This window comes from Callospermophilus lateralis, chromosome 14 (genome assembly GCF_048772815.1).
Source record: "Callospermophilus lateralis isolate mCalLat2 chromosome 14, mCalLat2.hap1, whole genome shotgun sequence".
Taxonomy (NCBI): domain Eukaryota; kingdom Metazoa; phylum Chordata; class Mammalia; order Rodentia; family Sciuridae; genus Callospermophilus; species Callospermophilus lateralis.
The window spans coordinates 33484426-33498549 of NC_135318.1; the positions used below are offsets into that span (position 1 = coordinate 33484426).

At 45.1% G+C, this 14124-nt stretch overlaps 1 protein-coding gene and 1 non-coding gene across 2 annotated transcripts in view; one reads left to right on the plus strand and one right to left on the minus strand.

Annotated features, from left to right (window-relative positions):
* Nucleotides 1-14124, minus strand: part of Haao (3-hydroxyanthranilate 3,4-dioxygenase) — a 36880-nt gene extending 22756 nt beyond the window's left edge. The window contains exons 1-2 of the mRNA XM_076833349.2: nt 13183-14124; nt 3816-3886 (exon numbers count right to left, since the gene is read on the minus strand). The gene's annotated coding sequence lies outside the window, so the exon portion shown is untranslated. The remainder of the gene's footprint in view (nt 1-3815; nt 3887-13182) is intronic.
* Trnai-uau (transfer RNA isoleucine (anticodon UAU)) lies at nt 13098-13190 on the plus strand. The gene is given in 2 exon segments: nt 13098-13135; nt 13155-13190. It is a non-coding gene; the product is annotated as a tRNA-Ile (tRNA).

Below are 14124 nucleotides of genomic sequence, written 5' to 3' on the forward strand. Positions count from 1 at the left end.
TGTGATTTTTCCCAAGTATAATCTTCCATCTCTGGTTCTTTTTGATGGCCTTTTAAAAAAAATATTTATTTTTTAGTTTTAGGTGGGCACAATATCTTTATTTTATATTTATGTGGTGCTGAGGATCGAACCCAGTGCCTCAGGAATGCTAGGTGAGCACCACTGAGCCACAACCCCAGCCTGATGATGGGCTCGGTTTTTTCCCATGGTTTAGTGATCCTTGTGCAAAGTCATCTTTATGGTTGACCTTCCTTGTTTGCAGAGCATGCTTGAGGGAAGAGGAAAGAATACGTTCCCTGCTATTTTCAGAGGGAATGGGGGATAGGCAAGACCTGCTACCAGGTAGGCATCTTAGCAGTTGGGCTTTTGGGCTTAGGTTCTCTAGTTTCTCCTGGGTGGTCTCAGTCACCTCAGGTACTGCCCCGTGTCTCCCACATTCTTTGCTACGAGAACTGACAACCCCATCACCCTTTTTTATTATTGGTTGTTCAAAACATTACAAAGCTCTTGACATATCATATTTCATACATTAGATTCAAGTGGGTTATGAACTCCCATTTTTACCCCAAATACAGATTGCAGAATCACATGGGTTACACATCCACAATTTTACATAATGCCCTATTAGTAACTGTTGTATTCTGCTACCTTTCCTATCCTCTACTATCCCCCCTCCCCACCCCTCCCATCTTCTCTCTCTACCCCATCTACTGTAATTCATGCCTCTCCTTGTTTATTTTCCCATTTCCCTCACAACCTCTTATATGTAATTTTGTATAGCAATGAGGGTCTCCCTCCATTTCCATGCAATTCCCCTTTTCTCTCCCTTTCTCTCCCACCTCATGTCTCTGTTTAATGTTAATCTTTTCTTCCTGCTCTTCCTCCCTGCTCTGTTCTTAGTTGCTCTCATTATATCAAAGAAGACATTTGGTATTTGTTTTTTAGGGATTGGCTAGCTTCATTAAGCATAATCTGCTCTAGTGCCATCCATTTCCCTGCAAATTCCATGATTTTGTCATTTTTTAGTGCTGCGTAATACTCCATGGTGTATAAATGCCACATTTTTTTATCCATTCATCTATTGAAGGGCATCTGGGTTGGTTCCACAGTCTAGCTATTGTGAATTGTGCTGCTATGAACATCAATGTGGCAGTATCCACCCCATCACTCTTGCTCAGGGTCATGATGGGGTGTCTGTGGGGGACCATGTACTGCCTGCTGCTGCGTCAGCGCTCCAAGTAATTTCCCTAGCAGTCACCCCTGGATCCCTCCTACATCTCCACACACCCAATGGGTAGGAAGCACCCTTTGGCTGCTCCTACTGCCCTTGGAAGGACCCTGTTCTTGGCTCACCTGTGCATCCCAATCCGCAATCTTTTTTTCAATCTAATCGTGCATCCTTTTCGGCATCCCTTGCGGGTTCTGTTCCTTGTAGTTCTAGGTCCAGTGAAATTCCCTCTTTTTGTATTCTTGTATATTTATGTATTTACTTAGTTCATATTTCCATATTTCATTTATTGGGTTTAATATTCAATATTTTGAAAAACTGCCAGTCTGAGCCAGACGTAGTGGTGCATGCCTGTAATTCCAGCGGCTTAAGAGGCTGAGACAGGAGGACTGTGGGTTCAAAACCAATCTCAGCAACGGCGAGGTGCTAAGCAACCCAGAGAGACCCTGCCTCTAAATAAAATACATAATAGGACTGGGGATGTGGCTCAGTGGTTGAGTGCCTCTGAGTTCAATCCCTAGTACCAAAACCAAGAAAACCCAAAATTGCCAATCTGCTTCCCAAAGTAGTGGCACCATTTTCTATTCCTTCCAGCCATGAGAGGCTTCTGATAGCCCCACATCCTGGCAGCATTTGCTGTTGACTGTCTTTTAGACCCCAGGATCTCACACTCTCAATTCCATACTCACTTCTCAGAACGCCATGGAAACTGTTGATATTTGGACCTGCTGCTCACCCTACAGTCCTCAGATAGCCCTCTCTTCAAGGAACCACAGAGGAACAATTTTGCCTGGGATCAGTGTGTGATGTGAAGTCCGAGGGTTCACCAGTACAACAGCGATAACATCCTCTCTGGCTTCCACATTCAACCCCCATGAACTGAAACTGTAGTTCAGAATATTAACTAGTGCCCCCAAGGTTACATGGCTGGTAAATAGAGGCACCAGGATGTAGATGAATCTGTACCCAACTGGACGTGTGTTTTTTCCATTGCTTGACTTTGGTGAATATTGTGGTGTTGAGGGTCTAAAGTTAGTGTGTCAAAGTGGCGTATAGTTAAAATCAAATTAGAGAGGGGCATGGTGGCACACGCCTGAAATCCCAACTACTCAGGAGGTTGAGACAGGCAGATTGTAAGTTGGAGACCAACTTCAGCAACCTAGTGAGACCCTGTCTCAAAATAAAATTTAAAAAGGGCTGAGGATATAACTTAGTGATAGAATGCCCCTGGGCTCAATCCCCAGTATCACCAAAAACAACAGAAACAAACAATAAAAAAAAAATTGAATTAGAAAACTCTTAACCAACTATTATGCAGAATATGCAGCAATTCTTAGATACTAAGTTTGTGCCAGATCAGCAAAGGAAATATCAATAGAAAAGTCCACGTGATGAATGCTTGGCCATTTGGCCCATTGGCTTTTAAGATACTGCTCTCATTTCTGGGTGAGTGGAGGATGGGTGGTGTATCCCAGGAAGGTTCCTGTTTGCCTGCGGGGTCACTGTGTTGTGTATGTTAAGCCCTTGGGCCAGTTACTGTTTTTTCAGCTCTAAGCTCACTTGCTACGTTCTGTATTGTGAGTCTGGAAATGGGAATCTGCACACTGTGCTTTACCAGTTGCCTCTATGTTAGGCTCTGCCCAAAGGAGGGGAGAAAGGGATGCAGCTACTCAGGAGACTGGGGCAGGAGGAGCACAAATTCAAGGCCTGTCTCAAAATAAAATTAAAAGGGCTGGGGATATAGCTCAGTGGCGGAGTGTTGCTTAGCTTGTGCAAGACCCTGGGTTCAACCCCCAGCACTGCACAACAAAAGTAGAAAAAATATAAAACAACAACAAAACCGCAAGCCGAGAGAGAGAGAGAGAGAGAGAGAGAGAGAGAGAGAGAGAGAGAGAGAATATGAATATAAAGGTGGAAGAAGGGGGGCGTGGTCCTTCCCCATTTTCTTCCTGTCTGTCATCTCTGCTGGCTCCATAAAAAGATTTGCTCATGACTGGAATTTGTGGTCCAGAGAAGGTCAGGTTCTAAGGTGGAGGCATCAGATAATAAAACTGCCTGGCCCTCCAAAACACTGCCTCATTAGTGTGATCAAAGTTGGCTGCTGGCTGGGGGTGCAGCCTGCTACCCAGATAAGACCCTGCTGGGCAGGGCAGGGCAGGACAGCCAAGAAGAGGCCCTTCTTGAGATAGGTCAGTGTTAGCTCTTAAAGACTCTTTGCAAATAGAACAGCAGGTTTACATCTCCCTCTTGCTTCACAGGCAGAAGTCCCTTTGGGAGACATTCACAGGTCAGCTCTGCCCTGAGCTTCAGCTTAGTTTCTGTATCTGCTACATTTCCATTATTTTCTTGCTCCAGGGTCAAGGGGCTGTCCCTCCCTCTTTCCTCCCATGGACACATTCTACATCTGGTTGGTCCTCTTCCTCTCTTTGCCAGAGGTTATTGACTGCTACAAATTTGTCTGTGTTAGCCACTGCCCTCCCCAGTGTCCTGTGGCCTTTCCCTCATTCTTCCTGGCACGGATCCACATTGTGAGTATTGTGAGTCTGGAAATGGGAGTGGGTGAGAGTGGACATGTGCTGGTTCTTACCAGTCCAGGAAGTGATCCAGGGGCACATTTTTTTGTAGCCCAAGTGTTATGGAGAAATTCATATCTGTTACCTACAAATAAGAAAACAGAAAATCATTACTTACATTCTATCACTTCTGCAACTTAATAAAAAAGACCAAAGCTCAAAAGCCAGAAACAAACCAAACCCCAAACAAACTCTAAGTAAACAACTGTTAAGGTCCATAAACAAGTCTGGATGACACCTGGCATTTTGCCAGAGGGAGTGGTTAATTTTAGAGTCTGTAAACAAGTCTGGATGGCGCCTGGCAAAATGCCAGAGGGAGTGGTTTGTGAAGTAACACCAGCCAGCCATTAAGTGTGGAGATTTCTTATTGGTTGACTGCTGTATCTAGTTTATGATAATTAGATAAGCTGTGTGAAATGTATAAATACCACTCCTGTCCTACAATAAACGGCTTCCACTCCTGCTGTATCAATGTACACAAGTAATTCGTCACCCCCCGGTTATTTTGCCCAGCCGGCCGGGCTGCGGCAAACAACTATTTCATAAAACTATGCAAATGACAAATAAGCTCATCATAAAATGCTCAACATCATTAGTTGACAATGAGATACTATTACATACCCATAGAATGGCTTAAAAAGAAGAAAAAAAAAATGGCACTGAGTGTTGACTAGGATGTAGAGATACCAGAACTCTCCACAAGAGGGTAAAGGTAATTCAAAAATAGAAGAAAATATTTGCAAATTATATATGTGATAAGGGGTTGATATTCAGAATATGAAAGAATTTTTAAAACTAGGCTACAAATGTCCAATAGAAAATAATGGAGCTCATCCAACCAGTTGTTGGCTGAAGAGTCATGAACATAAGTTTTTAGTGCAGTTGCTTGTCTTTCTTTGGCCCCACAAATTGGTCTGTCCTACTAACCTCCAAATTTTGATCAAGAGATCATTCTGAGTGTGACTGAGTTCTATGGCTGCTTCTGTTAAGACTCTTTCCTCCTCCTTCCAAAGGGAAGTCCCCATGATTATCAATGATATAGACGCTAAGATCTGCCTTCTGTATCTGGCCCATTAGGTTTAGGTCCAAACATTGTTAGGCAGGAGGATCCCACTCTACCACTGAGCCCCAGGCCCAGCCCTTTTATTTTATTTTGAGACAGGGTCCCACGAAGTTGCACAGGTTGAACTCAAACTTGGAATCCTCCTGTCTCACCCTCCCAAACTGCTGGGATTACAGGTGTGGGCTTGCTGCACTCAACTATTCAAATCCTTTGCTCATTTAAAAAATTGTTTTGTTGGGGCTGGGGATGTGGCTCAAGCGGTAGCGCGCTCGCCTGGCATGCGCGGGGCACTGGGTTCGATCCTCAGCACCACATAAAATAAAATAAAGATGTTGTGTCCACCGAAAACTAAAAAATAAATATTAAAAAATTCTCTCTCTTTCTATCTTTAAAAAAAAATTAGATTGTTGGTAGTTTTTTGTTTTGTTTTTGTTATTGTTAGGACTCCTCACATTAGAGAATCTAGTCACTGGGAAGCCCCAGTATGCCTAGGCCCTAGTCTTCATCTCTCCTGTCTTCATCTCTAGCTGGCCTTTCCTATATTTCAAGGTAGGACCTTTTGGCCACCATCCCAAAGGGCTTCTCTGAGCCCTGGCTAGTGTCTCTTGAAGGTAACCCCTAAGGTATTCCAGGGTCTCCTCAGGTGGCAAAATGATCAGTCTGTTCTGTGTAGTGGTAAGGCAGGACTCCTCAATCACACAGCTTTACAGTGTACTCTTATAGATCATATGATGTCGCTACGCCTCAATTTCCTCATCTGTGAAAGGACTGACCATGCTGCTTACTTCACAGTGGTTGCGGTGAGGGCTTTCGTGTAGATTAAATGATTTAATAAGGTGTAAAGCTCCTGGAGATGTCCCTGACACATGAGAAGCACAGTACAAGTGTTTTTTTGTGTTTTTTTTGGTATCCCCCCCCCCCACTCCTATGTTCTCCATATTCTTTGAAGTATTTTGTTCTCGAATGACAAGTGAAAAGAGTTTGTGCATGTTATATCAGCCAGGATCCAATCCTGAGAGAGGACACTGGGCCAGTTATGTGAATAGGGAAAATCTAATGTAAAGATTAATAACTTGTTAAGAATGGGGGTTAAGAATATAGGATTAGAACTGAGTATGGTGAAGCACACCTGTAATTTCAGGGACTTGGGAGACTGAAGGCAGGAGGATGGCAAATTGAAGCCAGCCTGGGCAATTTGGTCAGACCATCTCAAAGTTAAAAAAAAAAAAAAAAAAGAAAAAGAAAGAAAAAAAAAAGAAAAGAAAAAGAGAAGAAAAGAAAAGAAAAAGGGTCAGTGGTAGAGTGCCCTTGGGTTCAATACCCAAACCCAAACCCCAACAAACAGAAGCAAAAAAAAAAAAAAAAAAAGTCCCAGGAATAACAGATAAAGGAGCAGCCACTAGCTCTAGGGCTGACACTTCCCACCGCTCCCCACCTAGGCTGAGAGCCAGAATTCTGGGGTGAGGGTGTGGCAGTGGCTCAGTGGGTGGCAGAGAAGTTGGCTGAGGCGCTGTAGGCAGGGCTGGCAAGCAGGAAACTGTCTGCTGGGTTCTGGGAAGCCGCCCACAGGCAGCTGTGCTTAAGAGCCAGAAGAAAAGTACTGGACCCAGGAAGAGAAGCCCCTTCAGTGTACCTCTGGCACTTTTACTGGCAAAGCCTAATGATGGCACAGCTGCCAGAGGACCTTTGATTTTAGGGCCCAGTTACAGGATGACAGAGCATGTGAAAGAAGGGCGCATTTGGAGCAAAGAAGCACTAAGTTGATTGAGTCCTCTTCCATCTGTGTTCTCATAATTTAAAACATTTAAAAGGGAATTTTCCCAAATCCTGTCTTATGTATTTATAGTACTGCAAAAGGGAGCTATGGGAGGGTGACCATATGCTCCAGATTGTGTGGGACAGTCACAATTCATACTTGTTGGTCAAATATTATTAATAGTGCCCCTTTTCATTCTCAGCAATGTCCCCTTTTGGAGGAGGTAACGTGATTACACTAGCTATGGATGTAGCAGCTTTTATCAAATCCTTCCACTGAAAGTAGTTAGAAAATCTGTAACTACTAATAATGACAACAGAACCCGCCCCCCCCGCCGGGGCCCCCACGACCTGTCCCCAAACAAACAACAACAACAAAACCCCAAAAATGTTTAGAGTCAATAGTGAGTTTCCAAGCTCATCCAGGAGTTAAGGGACTGGGATTCCAAGGAGAAAAGAAGGTCCTTGTGGTGAGCTTGGTACCCTGAGTCACTTTCCTCTTGGAAGTGTTTGCTGGGTTGTAAGTGGGAGAAACCAAGAGACTGAAAAGCTCAGCAGAAAGCAGTAGCCCACAATAGTAATATATGATAAAAAATGTACATCTGAGTCCATCTATCTAAAAGAGCTATTTTTATAAGTATAAAAATAAAAATTCTATGGGACACGAAAGTACTGTGTTAGTTAAAATGGTAGCATTTCCTCCCTTAATGATACATACAATAATGGTATATTTTACAATGCAGGGCATCTTAGATTAGAGAAATATTTGTTCACAAGTGTGGATGTTTCTATGAAGGAGAATCCTATGGAATCTGCTGGATCAAAGGATATGTGCATTTCAAACTTTGATAGATTCTGCTAAACTGTCTTAAAAACCAAACCAAACTAAAGAGTCTCCATTTCCCCACACTCTCGTCAACACTGTATGTTACAAATCTTCTAAATTTTTCCCCATCTGATCTGCTCTCACCCTTTCTTCCTTTTGGTTTGGATCCAGAGTGAAGGGATCTGAGCTTCCTCAATTTACCACCGTGCTACACTCTATGTACTCTGCTTGAACTTTGGAGAACTTGGGCCTTGGAACCCACTCATCTGTCTCCTCCTATAAATAAATAAAGGGTGATTTCCCCACACAGTGCTCATGAGACTCAAGGACTATCTGGACAGGAAGACTTCAGGCATGGCCAAGTGCAGGGGTTCTGAAGAGCATTCAAGAGGGTCCACCCCATGAAAGATGGCAGTGGCATCTTTTAGATTTCTATTTAGAAAAGTAATTTAAACTAATTGGGCTGGGGATATATGCTTTGCATGCAAAAAGCCCTGGGTTCAATCCCCAGCACCATCAAACAACAACAACAAAAAATAATTATTAAGACTCCCCGCAACACTTAAAATTGAATCAATCACTTTGGGAGCCTCTGGATGCATGTTGATCAGTACACACAGAACTCCCTAAACGCCAGATGTCTGCCCATGTGGCAACTGCCCAGGTGGTTCCTCATGTGGGTTTCAACTTCTCTAAAGCAATGTTTTTGTAGTCATGACTAAAACAAATTTTAAAAAATATATTTACTGAAATAAAGCCAATGATGACCATAAAATATTCTGTAAATTTGAATCAAGATGATTTTCATTCATTAGATCCACAAATTTGATTCCACTAATCAGACTGTTTATATGCCTTATCAGGATATCTCTTGCATATCAGAAATTAGAGCCTTAAAGAAAAAATACAATGATATCCAGTTTGGTCTTCCATTAATAAGAAGAAAGATCAGAAAGGGAGGAAGGGCAGATTCTCCTTGTTACTTGCAGAATGGTACCTGCATATAGCAATCCTTCTGTTTCATCATGTAGACATGAAAACATGAAAGTAATAAAAATATACCACTTTTTTTTAAAGTGCAAAAGGCATAAATTTCAGACACTCACTTAGGAAAGCAGTTTTTGTCTATTTCTGATGTTATAATGAGTCATTAAGTTTCATACATTTTAATATATAGTACATTTGTTCCAATACCAAATATGACAAGTATTTTAAAAGTTTTTTTGTTAACAAACATGCCTTCTTCTTACATAATTAAATTAAACATTTTGCATTACTTGGTAAATGGGAAAGTGTTGATACTAGTCTTTTTATTCTATAGGCATTACTGTTTTAAAATTACACATGGATCTAAACTAAGTTTGATTGTATTAAAAAAACACTCCTTTAATATGTATCTTACACAATTTATTAAATGATTAAAATAATTTAATGGTGATGGTAAGAGTTACATGGTAAAAAGAGTTTTCCAGTCAAAATGGACTTATTTAGTCTAGGTTCTTCCATTTATTTATGATATCCATTTAGGCCTCTACAAAGACCCATATACTTATCAACTCAGTTACATATGAAATTCTTTACAAGTTTTACTTTCTTTTAAAACACTTTTATAAACCTAAATACCTTTTACAATTTACTCAAGCGTATACTTAAGTTTTGTATTAAATCCCCTGTTTGAGATCAAGTAATCTTTACAACAACAACAACAAAAATCTATCTTTTGAACACAACTTTAAATAAGCTTAATTCCAGCCTACTTTGGAGCCATCCTAACATGAAGGACAAGAGGCGGAGCCTTAGCTCAGGTGGGTCTGGCCTCTTGACAAATCTTAAAGTGTTTTATTTCTGAAGTTGATTTTTGCCTCTTTTTAAAAGAATCCTTCTACAAAGTTCTTATATATTGTTTGCTGATCTATCTGACTATCAGTTAACACAAATTACCCCTGAAACATAAATCAAACAGAAAGGCCAAGAGACCTCTTAACTTTCTTTTTGTGGAAAAAGTGGCAAAATGTTTTCATATCGCACATTGTCAACCTTGAAACAAGTCAGGCTTTCCTTATATATTCCTCAATTTAGAGATGAGGAAATGAGTCCCAGAGGGAATGAGAATTATTTAAGATCTCTTATGACCAAAGAAGATCACAACTAAGACTCCTAGCTCATTGCTCTTCAGAGGCAGTCTGGGTGCAGGAAAGTGATTTGGAGGTCTCAAGAGGCTTCTCCTTTTGTCTCAGACTCTGTCCCTTTTCCAACATTACCCTTTCTAGGTTCCTTCCTTAGAACCCTCAATTTCCTTGGCGCTAAGCTATTTAAGTTCCTTTTATGAGGTGCTGACTTCCCATCGCACACAGTCAGGATCCATCACTATCTTCTAAACTAGTAAAGGATTGGATCCATGAAAGGTGGAGCAGAAGAGAGGGAACTGGATTGCCAGTGGCCAACTCTGCTGCTCTTGGTTTACCAGGTGGGCTCTGCCTCAGAGACTCAGAAAGGAGGAAGGACAGATTCTGCAAATGCTATTGGGATTTCAGAAGATGCAGAGAATGAGCCCACACCTTATTTTCTTGTTTACCAGGAAAATTAACCCCTTTCAATTTAGGGGGGGTTGGAAATTATCCCTACCCTGTAGCAAGTCATGTATTTGCCTTTTCAGCCTGTTCCAACTTTGTGGGGAGGAATTTATTTCAAGGGATCACTCTCAGCTGCCCTTGATTTACCCTGGATTTGTCCACACATTCTCAAAGGAGCCCTAACCCTGGCATGCTGTAAACAACTCTGCAGCCCACCACCTGTCTGGTGCCTTGCAGGGTATCAGCCACTCCCTTTCTGAGCTGCTCTTTTTGGGGGAGTACCAGGGATTGAATTCAGGGGAACTTGACTACTGAGCCACATCCCCTGCCCTATTTTGTATTTTACTTAGAAATAGGGTCTTGCTGAGTTGCTTAGGGCCTAGCTAAATTGCAGAGGCTGGCCTTGAACTTGCAATCCTCCAGTTTTAGCCTCAGTCATTGGGATTACAGCTGTGTGCCATCACCATGCCCAGCTCACAAGGCTTCTTTCTTCTTAGGGTCTCACTGAGTTGCTAAGCCTCACTGTTGCTGAGGCTGGCTTTGAACTCTCGATCCTTCTTGTTTTAGCCTCCCAAACCGCTGGGATTACAGGTGTAGGCTCCCTCACCAGGGACAAGGCTCCTTTCTCTAGGTGAATAATCCAGTCTGCACATGGCTCTGAGCTTTCTACGAAGATTCAGAAGACCCCTGCTCTACACATAATCTATTGCTGCCTCCTTGTCAACCTGACCACTTGTTATCTCTTCTGCTTGAATTTCAAGACCTTCTGTACTCTAGTATCAAACTACTGCCTGCTATTTTCACCCTAAAATATCCTGTTATTGTGGACAAGTCACCATCAAGGTCACTATACCCATGACCTCAATTCTGCTCCTATGGCTTTTGCATGCTGGTTATTTTCACCAAGTGCCAAGATCATCCTGTTGTTTGCTTTTCTGGGAGGGCAGAGGTCACCAAAAAGGTGACCAATATCCGGGCACAAACAAGATGAGTGGGTCAAGCCTGAAGGAATAAACAGAGGGGGCAGTGGGCAGATTGTGGAGGTGCTGCTACTATACCCCCAGGAGGATGCAGATTCCCAGCGGAGTTATCAGTTAGGTAGTGTGCAGAGTGCCTACGGGCAACAAAAATGCTCAAATTTTAGTTTTTGAAAATGATTAGAAATAATGAACATATGTGAATAAAATAATATAAATCCAGCCTGGGTTTGTTAGGTGCAGGACAGGCTGAACTAAGTTGTCTGCAGGGCAGGCTGAATAGCTGCAGGATAACCCATGCACTCAAACCCCCCTCTGTCTGTCCTTTATCACCTGTTTGCATCAAGTCTCAACAGTCAACCCCACTCAAGGCTGAACACTCGACCCCCACCTGTCTAGTGCAACCAAAACCCACATCTAGCCCCTGCCCCATCTGCCTGAAGGCAGAGGATGACACTACTGTATGATCCAGTCACTGTACTCCAACAAGGCAGTTTGCAGACCCAGAGACCCCATTAGATTTGGGCTATAAAAATCTTCCTCCTGCCATTCCCCTCTCTCTTGCTCTTTCTGTCTTCTCTTGCTTTCACTCTCCCTCTCACTCCTCTCCTCTTCTCTCTCTCTGCTCTCCGCGCCTCTTTTTTTCTCTCTCTTTTCTCCTCTTTTGCACTGTTGCAATAAAGATCTCTTGGTCACTCCGAGTGTTGTGGTCACTGTCCTTTCAGGATTAATCTTTATGCCATCGCATTTGTAAAGTATACTTTTAAAAGAAGTTCTCTTTCCCTTTCCCTCTCTCCCCATCTTTTTTTTTTTTTTTTTTTTTTTTTTGGTATTGGGGATTGAATGCAGGTGCGCTTTGCCACTGAATTACATGCCCAGAGTTAAAAAAAAATATATATATATATATATATATATATTAATATATATGTATTTTCTAAGAGAGTCGCTAAATTGCAGAGGCTGACCAGAAATTTGCGATCCTCCTGTTTCAGCCTCCCAATAATAGGGATTACAGTCGGGGGAGGGAGGGGACATCGTGCCTGGCTGAAACATTATTGTTTAAAATGAAGGAAGGACAAAAAGTATGGCCCAGAATAGTCATATTCACACCTGGGTACAGTGTTTAAACTTTCTTTTCTTTTTTTTTTTAATGGATCTTTGGATATTTAAATTAGAGCTCCAGGTTTCAAATAATTTTAAAAGTTGGTTTTAAAGTTAGGAGAACAAAATTAACATTCTGTGGCTCAATAAAACACGTAGGGTTGAGGGAGATGCTGAAACCTCTCCAAGATCAAGGGTGATCTTCGTGTCCTCGGATTGCAAGTGGCGCGACTCCTCTTCGGCGGACAAGCCTTCTGCCCGGAGTGCCCAAGCCCTCGCTAGGGTTGCAGGAGGAGCCTAGAACTCCTGGCGGGTGCGGCAAGGCCCCAGGTCTGGAAGGTCTGTCGCCGCCCCCAGCAGCCCAACCTTCCGGCCCGCGCGCGCGCGCCGCCGGCAGAGGCCGCCCTCGAGCAACTCGGACACAATTGTCCAAAGATTTCCGGGCTCCGGCATGCCACCTGGCCGCCCGCACCCCGCGGGAAGTCGTACGCGCCTTCCAGCTCACTTCTCGGCTAGGGTCGCCGGGCAGCGAGCGGTTGCCGCGGGATATCTTGAGTCTCCGAGCCCAGGCCCCGCGTCCCGGCCCCGCCCCTCGTCTCGCGTCATCACAGCCGCGAGGCCTGCCTGCCGGCCCCCAGTGCTGGGTCCTGCCCCTCGCAGCTCTCTCCTAGGAGGTGAAGCCCCGCCGAGAACGCGGTATTGGCTTGTGGCAGCAGGGACCAGGCTGCCTCTCCCACGGCGCTGCCCGGGACGCGGCCTGCGCCCTTTGCAAGGCCCCAGTTCGGCCATGTTAACCCGCCCTCCAGCCCCGAGGGGACACTCGTAGGATTTCCCAGCTTGCTGGCCTCGGAGTAGCCAGGCAGCATTTGTGTGCCCAGCCGGAAGTTGCAAAGGACCGGGTCCGAGCTGGGAGCCGCGAGTGGCAGACGCGCATGCTCCGCGGAAGCCCGCACCCGGTCGAGTGAACCCTGATAGAGCTATCGCGAGGGCGGCTAAGCGGAGCTCCAGTGGCGCAATCGGTTAGCGCGCGGTACTTATACAGCAGTACATGCAGAGCAATGCCGAGGTTGTGAGTTCGAGCCTCACCTGGAGCATGGCCCTTTTTTAGATATCCGGAAGATTCATTTTATCTTCTTGCCGAAAGGAGACTTCTCAGTTCCTGTCTCGTAACTACTCAAGTCGCGCTCGGCCACTAGCAGGAAGCACAGCGCAGTGGAATCTTATACCTGTTTCCCGATCGGTTTGCAACATCCAGCACTCGAACCCAGTCGTCCATCTATCTGCCCCCATCTAGTTATTCTTCGGCGGGTCTTTAATGTCATTCTGTCCGGGGGATGCGGCCGGGAGGCGCTTGAGCGCTACCCCTTGGCGGTCACGCTTTCGAGGCGTAGGGATCGGATGCCCCGGTTCTCCTCCCTGCAGGGTGGGCCCTACCTCCCGGGGCCGGGAATGAAGCCTGGGGTCTCAGCCGCGACGCTCGTCCTGGGGCGGGTGCAGCCAGGCCACACTCCTGGCGTGGCGGCCCGAGGCGCACAAGTGGAGCCGGGACGATCTGCCCCCCTGACTTTTAACTAGCAGTAACCACCTTCTTACTGCCCCATCCTTGGGTTCGCGCCGACCCCGGCCTGCGGGCCCTCTTCCCCGTCGCAGGCGCCCCGCCCTCTCGCGGTGGCTGTGCAGTTTGAGAAAAGTGCCCGGGGCGTTTCCTCTCCCCCTCACCCCCGCGCAGTCACTCTGCAATGGTGGCGCTAGCTAGTGGTCTAGAGAGGAGACGTTTTCTAGGGCTATTCGAGTGGCAGGCCCCAAATCCGGTTCAGGAGTTTTCTCCGGGGACAGACTCCCCGCGCCCGTGGCCAATTGGGGTTGGGGCCAGCTGGACAGTCCTCAGGCTGCTGTGAGGCGCGGGGGCACTGTGTCGAGGGGCGGGTGAGAGCGCCCTGCGCGGGCGGTGTGGGCAGAGCGGGAACGCGTTCAGCTCGAGCGGGGCGGGAGCCTCGCGGACGGGAGCCTCGTGGACGTGTCCTCTCG